This window comes from Bolinopsis microptera, chromosome 7, assembly GCF_026151205.1.
Source record: "Bolinopsis microptera isolate Bmic1 chromosome 7, MBARI_Bmic_1.0, whole genome shotgun sequence".
Taxonomy (NCBI): Eukaryota; Metazoa; Ctenophora; class Tentaculata; order Lobata; family Bolinopsidae; genus Bolinopsis; species Bolinopsis microptera.
The window spans coordinates 4,836,399-4,852,125 of NC_087078.1; the positions used below are offsets into that span (position 1 = coordinate 4,836,399).

Consider the following 15,727-nt stretch of genomic DNA (forward strand, 5'->3'; position numbering starts at 1 on the left):
AAACTTCTCTGCATTTCTGGCTGAGACCAACAAGATCATCAGTCAAGGCGCAGTGCTGCAGAAAAAGATGAAGACGGTCGAGGAAAAGGTCATTCTGGACACCGACTATGCTGATGACATGGCTATTATGGACAACTCAGGGGAAGGCCTACAGGAGTCAACTGATCTATTAGTTCATTACAGCTCCTACGCTGGGCTCAGAATAAATGCAAAGAAGACCCAATGCATGGCTGTAAGCAAGTGCGCCTCCCAGCGACCTTTCATCAAGGATGATTGTATTGAGCTGTCGGTTGAGGGTGAACCCGTCGAGCAGGTTAGCAACTTTGTCTACCTGGGTGCAACTATTAGTGGGGATGGGACAATCAACAGAGACCTGGATGTCCGTATCCAGAAGGCTAATGGCGCCTTTCATCAGCTCTGGAACATTTGGAATAGCAGAACTATAAAGACTCCAACCAAGATCAGGATCTATAGGGCTGCTGTCATCACCATCTTGTTGTATGGAGCTGAAGTCTGGAACACCACCAAAAAGCAGATGAAACGCTTCGAGGTTTTCCATCAAACCTCCTTGAGAAGGATCCTTAGGATTAAATGGTTCTTTCACGTGACCAACGAAGAAGTTCTTAGGAGGGCTGGCATCAAGTCAGTTGAGACTTTCATCAGTGCTGCCAGGCTACGTTGGTATGGACATGTAGTTAGAATGCCAGACTCTAGACTACCGAGGTTTCTGTTGAACTGGAAGCCAAATTATGGAAAGAGGTCAAGGGGCAGACCCCGTAAGAACTGGAAGTCCTGCGTACTCGAAGATGCTGCTAAGTTTACAGGTGTTGAAAACATCGACAACAACACAACAGAAGCTTTGGCTACCAACCGAGTACAGTGGAGACATATGTTACGCCGCCAACGCGATGTGTGTGATGCAGGCCACTCCAACGACTAGGAGGAGACCTTACCATGTAACATGTATGTATGGTAACACTAGAAATAAGAAACCGTAGTAACACTAGAAATAAGAAATCATGGTAACACTAGAAATAAGAAACCATGGTAACACTAGAAATAAGAAACCGTGGTAACACTAGAAATAAGAAATCATGGTAACACTAGAAATAAGAAACCATGGTAACACTAGAAATAAGAAACCATGGTAACACTAGAAATAAGAAACCATGGTAACACTAGAATTAGAAATAAGAAATCATGGTAACACTAGAAATAAGAAACCATGGTAACACTAGAAATAAGAAACCATGGTAACACTAGAAATAAGAAACCATGGTAACACTAGAAATAAGAAACCATGGTAACACTAGAAATAAGAAACCATGGTAACACAAGAAATAAGAAACCATGGTAACACTAGAAATAAGAAACCGTGGTAACACTAGAAATAAGAAACCATGGTAACACAAGAAATAAGAAACCGTGGTAACACTAGAAATAAGAAACCATGGTAACACAAGAAATAAGAAACCGTGGTAACACTAAAAATAAGAAACCATGGTAACACTGGAAATAAGAAACCATGGTAACACTAGAAATAAGAAACCATGGTAACACTAGAAATAAGAAACCATGGTAACACTAGAAATAAGAAACCGTGGTAACACTAGAAATAAGAAACCATGGTAACACTAAAAATAAGAAACCATGGTAACACTAGAAATAAGAAACCGTGGTAACACTAGAAATAAGAAATCATGGTAACACTAGAAATAAGAAACCATGGTAACACTAGAAATAAGAAACCATGGTAACACTAGAAATAAGAAACCATGGTAACACTAGAATTAGAAATAAGAAATCATGGTAACACTAGAAATAAGAAACCATGGTAACTTTTTTATTTCAAAATTCAAATAAACTTTACATCAATGTATTACAGTTATATTCAATAAAAAGACCACAATATCTCCTGTGAAGCAAAAACATGGAAAAAGAGAGCTAGAAAAATATTCATGATACTCAACACTACCAGACTCAGCTGGAGTGAGAAACAAATTGTAAAAACATCAAGGTAAAATTTATTTCGGCTGAACCAAAACACGGTGGTAAGACCATAATAACATTGGTGCCGACCCTACATAAAATCATTAATAAATAATCAAGAGAACAAATTTAAATGTATACGATACCTTCTTGCTACTACTCCACAAACTTACACGACATAACAACAAAATAACATAATTAAATAATATTATAATAAAACAATCTACAATCTAGCCACTCACGTACTGCGTGACGCGCTTGTTTCGGGTTGTTTCATAAAAGAAAAAACGGCGCGTTCTACTGCAGGTGCGAGGGGCAAATTATAGAGAGTATGACATTCATAAAGTAAAATATATATATAATAATATTCCATGATGGGCCATCTAATCAGGCCAGCATACGTCAGAAGACCAGAGAAATTCAGTTAGCTTTGTTTTGAAAATAGAAATTTTCTCAGTCTGTCTAACATAGGCTGGCAGTGCATTCCACAGAAGCATTGTTCTATAAAAGAAGCTGTTTCTGAAACTATCGCAGTTTGGTACAATAGAGCAGGTATATGTGCTGGTGTCAAGTCCTTCAATGACTGATGCCGTGCTCCTTGTGTACCTCATTGTTCCAGCTTCAACAACAGTAATATATTCAGGTAGAGATATACTTACCAAATCATTTACTATTTTATAGAAGAGCGTAATTGAATTATGGATGAACTTAGATCTAATGGGTAGAATTTTAAGCTCCTTCTGCTTCTCATAGAATTCAATATCACTATAATGATCAAACTGTTGTCCATTGATCCATTTGATCGCTCTTTTCTGGATTGCCTCAAACTTCGACATGTGTGTCGATCGCTGAGGACACCATATAACTGAGCAATGTTCAAAGATTGATCTTACAATGGTAAGGTAGAAAGCCCTCTTTTGGCGTTTATCCATGGTAAAATGACAGGTTCTCTTTAAGAGCCCAAGCTTTGAGCTTGCTTTAGATATCAATTGATCACAATGTGCACCCCACAGAAATCTGTTGTTCATTATTACACCAAGATCTGTATGGGATGCCACATAATCAATTATGACTTCATTAAGATTATACCAATAAATATTAAAAGGAAGATTGTCTAATACATTTCTTTGCAGAGTTACAGATAACACCTTACACTTTGAAGGGTGAAAAGTCATTTTGTTATCGATTGACCAGGCAAACAACCTGTCTATATCTCCTTGGAGAATATAGTGGTCTTCAAAGCATTCGATGACCCTCCAAATTTTGGTGTCATCTGCATACAATGCTACATTTGTATCCTCCGAAACACACGAGAACATGTCGTTGATGAATAGAACAAACAGAAGTGGTCCCAGAATAGATCCCTGGGGCACTCCTGATTGCACGGGAAGCATGCTTGAGACAGCTCCGCCTACAACAACCTGCTGTCGTCTGTCTTGTAAATACGACTTTAAAAATCTAAGCATCAGACCATCAATACCATATAAATTTTTTAGCTTGCGAAGGATTAAGTCATGTGATACACTGTCAAATGCCTTAGCAAAATCAAAATAAACAATGTCGGATCTTGACTTATTGTTCAGGGCCAGTGCAAGGTTGTCTGTGAATGGGACCATCTGGGTAGTGCAAGACTTCCCATTCACAAAACCGTGTTGTCTACAGTCGATTAACCCTTCACAAGCTGCGAGCAACTCTTTCGAAATACAACGTTCAAAAACTTTCATAACTAAGCATGTCAGTGAGATGGGTCTGTAATTTTCAACAGATCCTTTTTCACCCTTCTTGTGTACCGGAACAACAGAAGCAAGCTTCCATTCCTCCGGCACACATCCAGTCACAAAAGAGGTGTTGAAAATCATGGTTAGAGGCTTTGCAAGAGTGCTCGCACAATTTTTTAACACAGTGCCATGGATACCATCTGGACCTGCGGCTTTACCCGGTTTAACCCCTTTTAAAATTAACAAAACATCCAACACGTGAAATCTCAAATCCATGAAATTGTTACTGGAGCTCATGTCGATGTCAATGTCATATGAGCTACTTGAGGAGAATTGTTGATAGAAGTATTCATTGAATAAGCTAGCCTGTTCAACTGGTGTGTTCCTAAAACGATCACCATATCGGACCGTTTCAGGTATCCTAGTCGACTTAGACTTTGATTTCACGTGTGTCCAAAACTTTTTGGAAATAAGGGCAGAATCAGAATCATCTTCGACACTGAGTCTCATCTTTTCGTTCATTATGCGTTTAAAATCTTTGCGGTACTGACGGAACTTTTCAAGATCAGACTCATTGCCAGATTCATTAGCCTTTTCTCTCCATTTCTCTTTATCTCTCAGAACCCTATCACAATCAGAGTCATACCAAGGCGGCTGAAACTCACACTTAACATTTTTCTTTGGGATATATTCATTGCAGAGTTTAATCAGAACATCTTTGAAAAGAGGCCAGGAAATGTGTGGATCATGAGACCCAGCCACATTATCCCAATTGACCCGCCTCAGAGCAAAGTTCAAGCCGTCCCAATTGGCTTTGGTATAGTTATATACTTTGCGTTTAGGAGACTTTCTGCGGCTGACATTGAAGTTTATCCCAAAGTTGATACCAAAGTGGTCAGATAAGCACGCCTCATTATGATCCAGTATTTTTAAATTGGTAATAATATTAGGGACATTTGTGAACAGTAAATCAAGCACATTCCCTGCTTTATGTGTAGGTTCATTAATTAGTTGAGTGTGTCCTAGGTCACCAGTAAGGAAATCCAGGAAGCCATTTTGCAGTTCACAGGATGTCTCACCAGCAGGCCAAGAAACACAGTTCAAATTCATATCTCCTATTAAAACATGCTTGTCAATCTTCTTTTTTAAGGCAAGAGTTCTAAAATAATTAGAAAATTCCACGTAATTGTCGTCGCTTAGAGTCCCCACTCTATAAAAAGTCGAAATACACAACTTTCTGCCAGTCGGAAGCTTCAAGACAACAGACAATAACTCAGCTTGAGCTTTCACTACAGCTATCCTAGTACTAGTAACATCTAGATCAAATCTATGAGCTATTAAGACTCCACCCCCGTTTTTTCTAAACCTCTTAGGTCGTTCAGGATCCCATGGATGAGTTTTGAGGGACCTGTCCAACCTAAAGATTTTATAACCAGAAGGTAAAATCTCACTATCCAATATTGACTTTTTCAGCCAAGTCTCATTTAAAATAACAATATCAGGTTTGTTTGTATACAAAAAACCATGTAGTTCATGTACTTTCGTCATGTTAAGTGGTGGGTTAACTGACGCAAGGTCACGAGTGTTAATTAGACCTTGTACATTGTTATAAAAACAGATATAGGCTTTTTCCCAGGTCCTGGATTTAAAAGTGACGTGTTACATATAATAAGCAATATTAGGTTCAGGGAGAAAGTGTAGATAACCAGAGCAGTAAGAACACCAATCCATCTCAGAAAGAATTGGAATGATCTTCTCAGAGCAGATGATTTACGACACTTTAAATAATAAGATCCTTTATCAAAATATCTCAGAATAAATGCTGTCATAATTATTAGGAAATACAGGTTAATACTACTATAAAGGCTGGGAAGATTACCAGGTCTACCAATATGACTAATATTCTTTAATCCACTGTCCACACGTGTTGATAGATCCAACGAAATAACAATAATAAATAACAAAATATACAGATATAAAATTAGTGAACTGACAAATAATCCAATGGGTGAACATAACTGGGACAACACAGACACGTAGCAGACTTTTCTTTTACCACAAACTTTTCGAACAACAGAATTAAACTTTCCAGTGCATATGCGGTGTTGCTGGTCATTTATTCCCATGTGTAGCAATGTCACGGTTGTGTTTTACCCAGGTGTATCTATCACTCAAAATTCACTTTTTAATACATCATCTAAATAATTTATCTAACAAATATGAATCATACTTAAATACCAATCTCAGTAACCCAACGGATTAAACCATGTTGAGTGAATGAGAAAGATATAGTGTCTTGCTAACACACCCATACCCCTAGCATTGGGGTGAATATCCCACTTCTTGGATTCCAAACTATACTTAGGAAATAACTGGTAGTTCCTGCCGCCCCATGAACTAAGGAAACTACTAAAGACATCGAGGTAAAATAATTTAAATTTGGAACAAAGACTAAAGAGTAGTTTGTTCATAGAGACCACGTTTTGTTCTCCCTTGGGGTTACCGTTAGCAGGTATAGGGAGGAGGGACTGGACAAAGATCTTTGCTGAAGGAGCTAAGGATTTAATTTTTGACATAAAGTTCTGCAGAGGGCTTTTAAGGTGTAATATGCCAGTCTGACAGTATCGAATGTCGTTAGTTCCTACACACACAAACAGTTTCTTAATCTCTAGATCAGGGTGGTCTCTCACAAATTGCTCGATTGAGTGTAATACAGCATCAATCTTGCGACCACCCTTGGCGACTTTGAAAACTGTCTGTTTACCCTTGGCCAGTTTTTCAATATCCAGTCGCTCAAAATATGAATCTCCAGCGAGAAGTATGATCTTCTTCTTAGGGGGGGCTGAATGGAGGTCAGTGTTAGGAGGAAGATGTTGAGGAGGAGTAGAAGGATGATGAGGAGTAGAAGGATGATGAGGAGTAGAAGGATGATGAGGAGTAGAAGGATGATGAGGAGAAGGAGAGGAAAGAGAAGATGTAGGAGTGTTGAGTGGGTCAGTTAGGTTCCTAAAGGAAAGACTGTATCTGACACCAGTCTCAAGGCCCGGAGGAACTCTATGCAGTAATCTGGACTGACAGCCAGCCTTCATAATATTGAGAGACTGGTCTGTCGCAGGCACAGAGAATTCTGGGGGAGGAGGGGTACCTTTCCTGTGTGAGAGGTTGTTGTCGTTCCTTATAAAGTACAGTTCTCTTGCTGCACCGAACGACACCGTACAAATATCACTGTCCTGATCTATTAATGGTTCGTTGTCGTCATGGTAGTTCAGGTTAGCTCCTTTGCAGGACATACAGCTGACTAAACAAGCAGTCATATTCCCAGAGGTGGCCTTATTGCCGTTGACAATGTTCATCAATTCAACAATCCTGGGGAACTGACTGATTGGTTGGGGCTTGTTGACCACCCTTCCATACTTGTAGGACTCAATGCGGGGACTCAGCCACAAGGTCTTTACTCTCGTTCCTCTTGTGCGAATCTTCATTGTTTTAAGTTCATCCAATACCCCATCAGCCAGGGGCTTTGGAAGGTCAAGCTGGACATGTTTAACAAGATCCGAAAACTTCTTAGGCTCAGGAGTTGAGGGATTAATAAAGGACTCTTCAGATGAGGTGAAAGGTGTCGGATGATCTTCTGGGAGGATATCGATGGCATCTTTAAATTCTTCTTCATCGTCATTAATGAGGGACAGAATGTGATTTTTCTGCTCCTGGGAGGCACTGAGAAGAAAATCAGTGATGAAGGAAGGTAGAAGTGGGGTTGGGAGAGTTTGCATCAATGGACAAAGTTACACCAGGTGATCAGGATGGCAATCGGGGTACTAGGCAGCAGTCACCAGACATTCCCCGTAAAATGGAATGTAACGGCCTGAAAATAGAGACGGGCAGAGGGGAGTAAAACTTATCTGGGGGGTAAATTAAGTATCAATATAGATCAGATCAGAGGAAGGAAATAGATCAATCAATGATAACAATCTAAAGTTATTTAAGGTAAAATGTGGATCTAAAATGAAATATATGTTCAATTACTAGCCTGATTGAGAAGTTTAGGACCCCAGACAAGCTGGGGGATGCTAGGAGAACTGCCGCTGCCTACCCTTCATGCCACCTTCACAACCAGGGACTTCGGCTGGCTTTTACTCTGACATCGGCTGACTTCCGTTGCCATAGTTTTTAGACATGCCTCAAATTATTTGTTATATAGTAGTGTTGAAAGTATTAAAACACTAGAAATAAGAAACCATGGTAACACTAGAAATAAGAAACCATGGTAACACAAGAAATAAGAAACCATGGTAACACTAGAAATAAGAAACCGTGGTAACACTAGAAATAAGAAACCATGGTAACACAAGAAATAAGAAACCGTGGTAACACTAGAAATAAGAAACCATGGTAACACAAGAAATAAGAAACCGTGGTAACACTAAAAATAAGAAACCATGGTAACACTGGAAATAAGAAACCATGGTAACACTAGAAATAAGAAACCATGGTAACACTAGAAATAAGAAACCATGGTAACACTAGAAATAAGAAACCGTGGTAACACTAGAAATAAGAAACCATGGTAACACTAAAAATAAGAAACCATGGTAACACTAGAAATAAGAAACCATGGTAACACAAGAAATAAGAAACCGTGGTAACACTAAAAATTAGACCCACCAGTTTGCAGAGCGTGTAAACAGAGGTTATCCACCACATCCCATAGGATACCAGGAACAAGCCTGCTACCATCAGCGTTGTCAGAGTGGCCTTGTCAAAGTTCGATTAATAAAATTTTTAAAAACTGATTAAGAACAATTTTAATGTGGCTTCTTTGTAATAAATTAAACATTCTTCTGTGTTATAAATCAAACATTTTGTACATTTCATACCAGCTCTAACATATACATACATCATATAGCCGAAACATGATCAGCTAGTTTACTTGGAAATGTGAATGAGACATGATCAGCTGGTTCTTTTGCGATAGTCAAAACGCGACAACTAGCGCTGGATAGCGACAACTAGCGCTGGATTGCGACAACTAGCGCTGGATAGCGCTAGTTGTCGCTTTCCAGCGCTAGCTGTCGCGTTTTGAGTATCGCAAAAGAACCGATCAGCTAGTTTACTTGGAAATGTGAATGAGACATGATCAGCTAGTTTACTTGGAAATGTGAATGAGACATGATCAGCTAGTTTACTTGGAAACGTGAAGCTAGTTTACTTGGAAATGAGAATGGGTCTTTCTTCCTATGCTTACTTTGCTCTCATTTGAAGAGTTTTGAACTTTCCTCAAACCGACCTAGAAAGAATATTTCCCATTAAAAATTATTAAAAGTCTGCTGCCAACATTCATAACATCATTATATGGTCATTCTAATCAACAATTAATAAATTGCAACGGATTCAGATTTTCTTAAATCATCAGTTTAACTTTCCATTTTTTTAATTAGCCATATAGTGTCGTTTTATTGTTAAATGATCGGTTGAGTTATTTTACCAAAACCCATAATTGGGTCGAGTGGACCGTTGCCAGTGTTTCCCTTTCCTAAACAAAAGGAAATGATATCAATTTGAATTACCGTTCTCAAATGCAAAATGGTACCGAGAATAAAATCGGTCGCCCGCTTTCCCCATTCATTTACAATTCTTATCAATTGAAGAACACTACCCGGAGGCAGTACTTGGCAATAACTAATTGGACACTAACTACTGCCCTTATCGTAAAGTACGCTGGGCGTCAGGCCGAAACCAATCCTAATAGATGTATACAGAGTGTACATTTTATAAAGAGTGGTACGTAAAGAGGGGGTACTCACGATGACAAGAACAGTTCCGATTAGAACCACTATTCCAGGGACAACGAATGGTATTGTATCCACTATCAAATAACCTGCAGTAAATTAGTGTCTGATAAAAAGAAAGACAGAACTGGTGAGTGTAATTGGCCAATACCAATCTTTGGACCGTTTTAGTTTTGAAGAATGTGATGGAAATATTTGATCCATATAGTCACTTTATTATTCTATGGACAGACTTTAATTACCTATGAACACTCCTTGCTTGAATTGGAATACTTCGTCAATACTCCACCACCCCATTTCATAGTTTCTGTTGTATTTGTACTCAACACCTGAACGTTGAATGATCAATCAAGCTTAATGAAAGAAAAAGAAATTCTTAACTTATAATTCATTACTTTACTTGTCAGCATAGCACAATGGTCAGTGGTCCCATAGATACCTCATACCACCAACCACACTTATCTATAAAAGTGAGGAAATGGCAGACCTTTGAAAAAGGGAATACAGGACATTAACAGGAAAAACAAGTGAGGAAATGGCAGACCTTTGAAAAAGGGAATACAGGACATTAATAGGCAAAACAACCATGTAGCGTAGACCACATAAATTGTTGCCTTCAGAAATCTCTCCTCCGAAATCTGTGGATATGACATTGAGGACTTATCAAAATATAAAATAATCGGCTTGGTTTTGCCGAGAGTAAACATAATATCAATCATACAGAGGGGGTTCATAAGTGCAAAGATTTGAGCATTACCTTATCAGACGTTAATTGGTCGGACATAATTTTGAACGAACATTAATATGAAATTGTTTCCCAATTTTAGCAGATAATTTTTTACTCGATTTTTAATACAGTATTTTTTTAAGCAGTGGTTAGGCAGTAAAAAGGTTAATATAATTTAGTCCGATGATAGCGAATAAAATTTACCAAAATTAAAACGAAATATCTGAATATCACTCAACAATTAACCAAACCGGGTTAAGTGAATAAGGGGTGGGATTATTAGAACTGTGCAGGGATTATTTAGAAAGCGGGTCAAAACAGCGGGTCAAAATAACGCCGCCCCTTATTTTCTATCCGGTCCCTTAGCACTAGCAGTATCGCGAAGGTGTTTATAATATATTACCGTTTTAGGTTGGTATATAGCCATTACTCTGAGGACGACTAGAAACATTGCGAATATGATGGTTACTCTGCTCATGGTGCACTGAACAAAACCGGAAACGTTGCAGAACACTGTGTGGAGCCAGAAATGATTTGGAGAATCGTCTCCTAACGCCTGTTGATAAGTTGGTTATTTGGGATTTTAAACATCTCAAAATAAATGTTTCACTTATTTGACATGATTTTTCCTCTACCATTGCTGATTTTCTCAATATTTTTAAAATTTAAATATAAGGTCATTCAAAGTTCAGATTTACTGTCAGATAGTTTTTTAAATGTTCGATCAGAACCTGAAAAAGAACCTGAAAAAGAAGGGTCAGTCCAGTAAAGGGTGTAGCAAGAATTCCAGATAGCAAGTCGCTAAAGCTCATGTGTAAGATCAGGTACAGATTCGTTCTTCTCAATGCAGATTTGTCTTTTCTTTTTGCGAGCTGTAAATTTTTATCACGATTTAAACTATGTATCAAAATAGTAGTAAGATAAATATGCTTCTCCATACAGCACTCTAAAATGCATGAAATATCCACACAAGGGCTTTAGTCCGCCGGGTGAATAAAGATATGCAGTACGGAAAGCCCGAGTAGCTGTATATTTATACATTCCGGCGTGCAAAAAGGATAAGGTTTATATACTATATATTTATACTATATTATTATTAAAATATTAATATATCCACGTTCGGGAGCTTTTCGATCGCAAAGTTATCTTAGGCATTAATGTTACTGAATATCTGGTGAGATGTAACTGTAATTGTAATCTTATCTGCAGCTTTCCTGCTGAGCTTCTTGCCCTGTCAGCAGTCAAGTTGTGTGGTCACGTGATCATTTGAAGATACTAAAAAATTGTTAAAATTGTGAGAGTAGTACCATTCACAAATTATTTATACACACGTAAACGAGCTCTACGTTTTGCGAGAATATAAGTGATATGAAGTAGGGACCGTAGGGTACGGTACTTCTTCCAGGAGATCTTCTTTGCCTTCATAAAAAGTCTGGTGTAACATCCGTCTAGCCTCTTCTCGAACTCTTTCTTTAGTGTCCATGTTCCAGGACCATAAAGCAAGACAGGTTCTACGCATGCTCTAAAGAATCTGACCTTCAAGCAATCTGAGATGCCTTACAGAGTAGGAAATCATAGGAGGGAGGTTTCAAGAGAAGCTCCCGAACGTGGATGATAATACTAGCAGACTAGCAGTCTAGCAGTGAGCACTCCCTACTTATATTGCTTTAAACTAGATCACGCTACTAATAATATTATTGGAAAGGAATGTATGTCATATTAACATGACTTTATAAATGTTTTCGTAATAGTGAAATTGTGTAATATCATAGTTGATTAAATAACATTTCACCTTTAACATGGTGTAAATTTTTCTGATACTATAAAGGTTCCCCAAAAAAGCTACAGCTGCCACCATCAGATAGGAGGAACCAAAGAACAACAAATTCACGCGCACATTCATCACCTGAAGTTGATAGTGGTTATGAAACTAATGCCTGCGTTTGACGTGCAATATAAAACTACATCAACGAAATACAATTTTAAACACGGATCTTCGTACATTGGCAGAGATGTGCACCGTGTTACTTTTATGCGGCGGCGTTATGTACGCCAAAATTTGTCGGTGGCGGCGGTCTGACCGCGGTCCGACTATGAAATATCCAAACCGCGGTCTGTGCGTGAGGACATTTCGATGAATTATAAAATGAAAATTGTAATATTACTTAGTAAATTACACTATAACTATAATAGCTGGATTATGGAACAATTAGAGCTATTCTTGGGAAATGGTCAATGAGCCACTCAGCAAGTTCATTGCTTGTACAATCTGATAGTGATATGAGAGTAGAAATAAACTCAAAGATATTATAAAAAATATATCTTATATAGGGCAGTATGAGTAACGTTATACCTGATGCTTCAAGGACGCATATCCTATGACTTATTATAAGCCCCGTGTTCCATAATATGACGCTATATGTGACGTGATATTTGCGCTATCCAATCACTAATCAGGACGCATAGCTAGCTGATAAGTGCTAGCGTCAGTAGTCACGTGGATTTGGTTCCGGATCACAGGATAAAATTACAAATTGCGGAAAAGTGATACCACAGTTTTCAGTTAAATGTTACTCATTACCTAATCTGTATTCACGAAGATACGTGACATGTGACACGCACACAGTGCCTCGGGACACATGACACACACAGCGCCCCGGGACACGTGACACACACAGCGCCCCGGGACACGTGACACGCACACAGTGCCCCGGGACACACACACACACACACACACACACACACACACACACACACACACACACACACACACACACACACACACACACACACACACACACACACACACACACACACACACACACACACACACACACACACACACACACACACACACACACACACACACACACACACACACACACATCAACCAAATCAGTATTGAGTACCTATCATGGTCCTATGCTTTTGATGATAATAAAATTACGTCAGACGTGGCATAAATTTCAATATATGGTTTCAAAATCAAAGTCTCTATCAGATGCTGCTAGGTTATTGCTAGCGGGTCTATCTAATTCCGGGAAATCGACATAAAATGTATTTGATAAACTGTTAACTGGGTCATCCCGCTAATTCTCATTCAATTAATGCCTACCCTGACGAATCTATAAGTTACTACAATCCTCCGCCTATGTTCTCTTACTTCTTTGTAAAGTATTAAGAAACACATATAGCAACTTCTAGATTCACCTCCAGGAAAACTAACCTTTGCCAAGTTAATCTCAATGATGGGTTATACTTATTTTTTAAATGACTTACTTTAACAACAATTTACTTTCAAGGGAGAAGGGACAGGTTTGAAAACAGACAACCGTGAACTGATCTATTTATCATAATCATATCAACCTGGAGGGCCGATAAAACCAATGCAATAAATGTGGGGATTAATATGGTGCGCTTGTTAAGTTATTACTACCTAGGCAAAATGAGTTGCCTTGTCTATTTACAACTAAGACCTTCGCCATTGCATTTTATTGATCGTAAAGTGTAATGGGATTGTGTTGAGTTGTCATGGCGCAACTAGAAGTTCTAGATGATCAGCAGAAAAAGGTTTGCTATAATATCGTGGAATATCTTAGTACAGTAGGTCTAATTAATGAAGTCTTGCTGAACTGTTTGGTTTATCAAATGTGTGTTTAATGAATGTGAGTACCGTTAACAAACAATATTATTAATAATAATAATACCATCATTCGTGTAACATTAATTTGGACACACGATTTGCAAGTAGTCACTTACCAGAGACAATTCTGAGTTATTGTAAATATAAGAAAAACGAAAAAACACTTTAAATTGTCGTTTTTGCAGCTTTGACCTCTCGAGTTGAGTTCTCAGCTACTTAGTACTCATTTTAGCTTTCTCTAAGCAAGAATGAGAGGAAGCCGAAATGGGTAATAAATTTTTAAATTTTACTATTTATTCTATGTTCGCATACAATCCTAATCTTAGTCAACACGATGGTCAGTACCGTTATTTTGTGAAAGTGATGATAGTTTAAATTAATGAAGATGGTGGTTTATATTTGTAAAAAGGTGAGCCGACCATTGAGTTTACGGCCAGGCTAGGTCCAATAGTGACAATTAATTTGATCGTCAAGACAATATGTTGCTAAGCAACCACTAACGTACCACTATTACAAGCTAACGTGGTCATCTTCACTCATTCAGCCATGGCCCATGAGAGCATCGCGCTATTTGTGTTATAATTAATAGCATCAATATCTTCCGTTGGATTAAGTAGCCATTGTCAGTAAAAATGTACCGATAAAACTTTTTTTTGAATTCTCGCGTATTTTTTAAATTAAATAATTATAACTTCAAAACAAATTGAACTGAATATCGAAAATTTCGAAAATAAAAATCCAGGGAAGTTGCGGCTTTAAATAAACGGCAAGTCAAATAATGAAACCTATCACATACAGTGGTATATATACATATATATATATATATATTATATAAATATATATCACATGGTCTCTCTTCTTTACCCACGCTTCAACACTGTACATCAGACATCTCTGTCGGGAACTTTGTCTCCGACAGCTAGCCTATTAGAGTCTGGAAACACTCGAGGAGATCCAACCAAACCATCACATTATCATTAAAATAGATTAAGTCTGACAGCCTCGTTGACAAGATAAATCCATTTAGTTGAAGGCTCACAAAGGAACGTTTACGTCTAGCCATATGTATGGAGGCAGGTGATCCGTCAGCTTTCCATACAGCATACGAAATGTATCAATCACTATCAAAACATGTCAATCAACCAAACTAGGTAATGACAGACCTCCAATGACAAAATCTAAATTCACGTACAATAAAACACGTGGATGGATATGTTGAATCGACGGTAAATGTGCTGTGACAGATTATGAACCAACCGGTCTAAAGTTTTGTCTGCCGGACCAGAAACGGCCGGATATCGATATCTTTTCCGGTTTGCCGGATTTTGCCAGACTGGACCTGGATGTTCAAAAGAGGAAATTTAAGGCTGCCGAAAATTGCCAAAAAATTAAACTTGATCCCTATTTTGAAACATATTGAGAATTTTAAAAATATTTAAGATTAAAGAAAATATTTAAGATTTTTTCTGGAAGTTCCCTGCCTTGAGAAAAGATATTTCTGCGTTAATATTGATGATACTCTAATCTTACTTCTTTTTTCTTGGAATTTGAACTTATGAGTATCACCACACTACACCTTATTATGACAGCAACACTATGATTAGATATAACACATCTTACATTGTTCTAACTATATATGGACACGTTCATTGAAGTTTGGGGATATTTCTATACAAAAAAATAGCGTTTTCGACGATAGTGGCTTAATTTTAGTATATATTAATATAGCATGTTCAGAAGTTCTGAACATTAGCCACGTGACCCATACTCCCATATGCACTGTTCAGAAAAAAATTGATTGATGTTAGGCACTATAATGGTTAAAATGTCACATTTTAACTATAGCTGCCCACTTAGCATT

General features: G+C 38.0%; 1 protein-coding gene across 5 annotated transcripts in view; it reads right to left on the minus strand.

Annotated features, from left to right (window-relative positions):
* Positions 1 to 7,913, minus strand: part of LOC134817931 (annexin A11-like) — a 114,136-nt gene extending 106,223 nt beyond the window's left edge. For 4 of the 5 annotated variants that reach the window (XM_063827302.1, XM_063827300.1, XM_063827301.1 and 1 more), the window contains exon 1: positions 7,888 to 7,913. The gene's annotated coding sequence lies outside the window, so the exon portion shown is untranslated. Of the gene's footprint in view, positions 1 to 7,883 lie in introns of all 5 variants that reach the window. The other variant, XM_063827299.1, reaches the window with a different exon arrangement.
* Between the last annotated feature and the right edge of the window lie 7,814 nt (positions 7,914 to 15,727).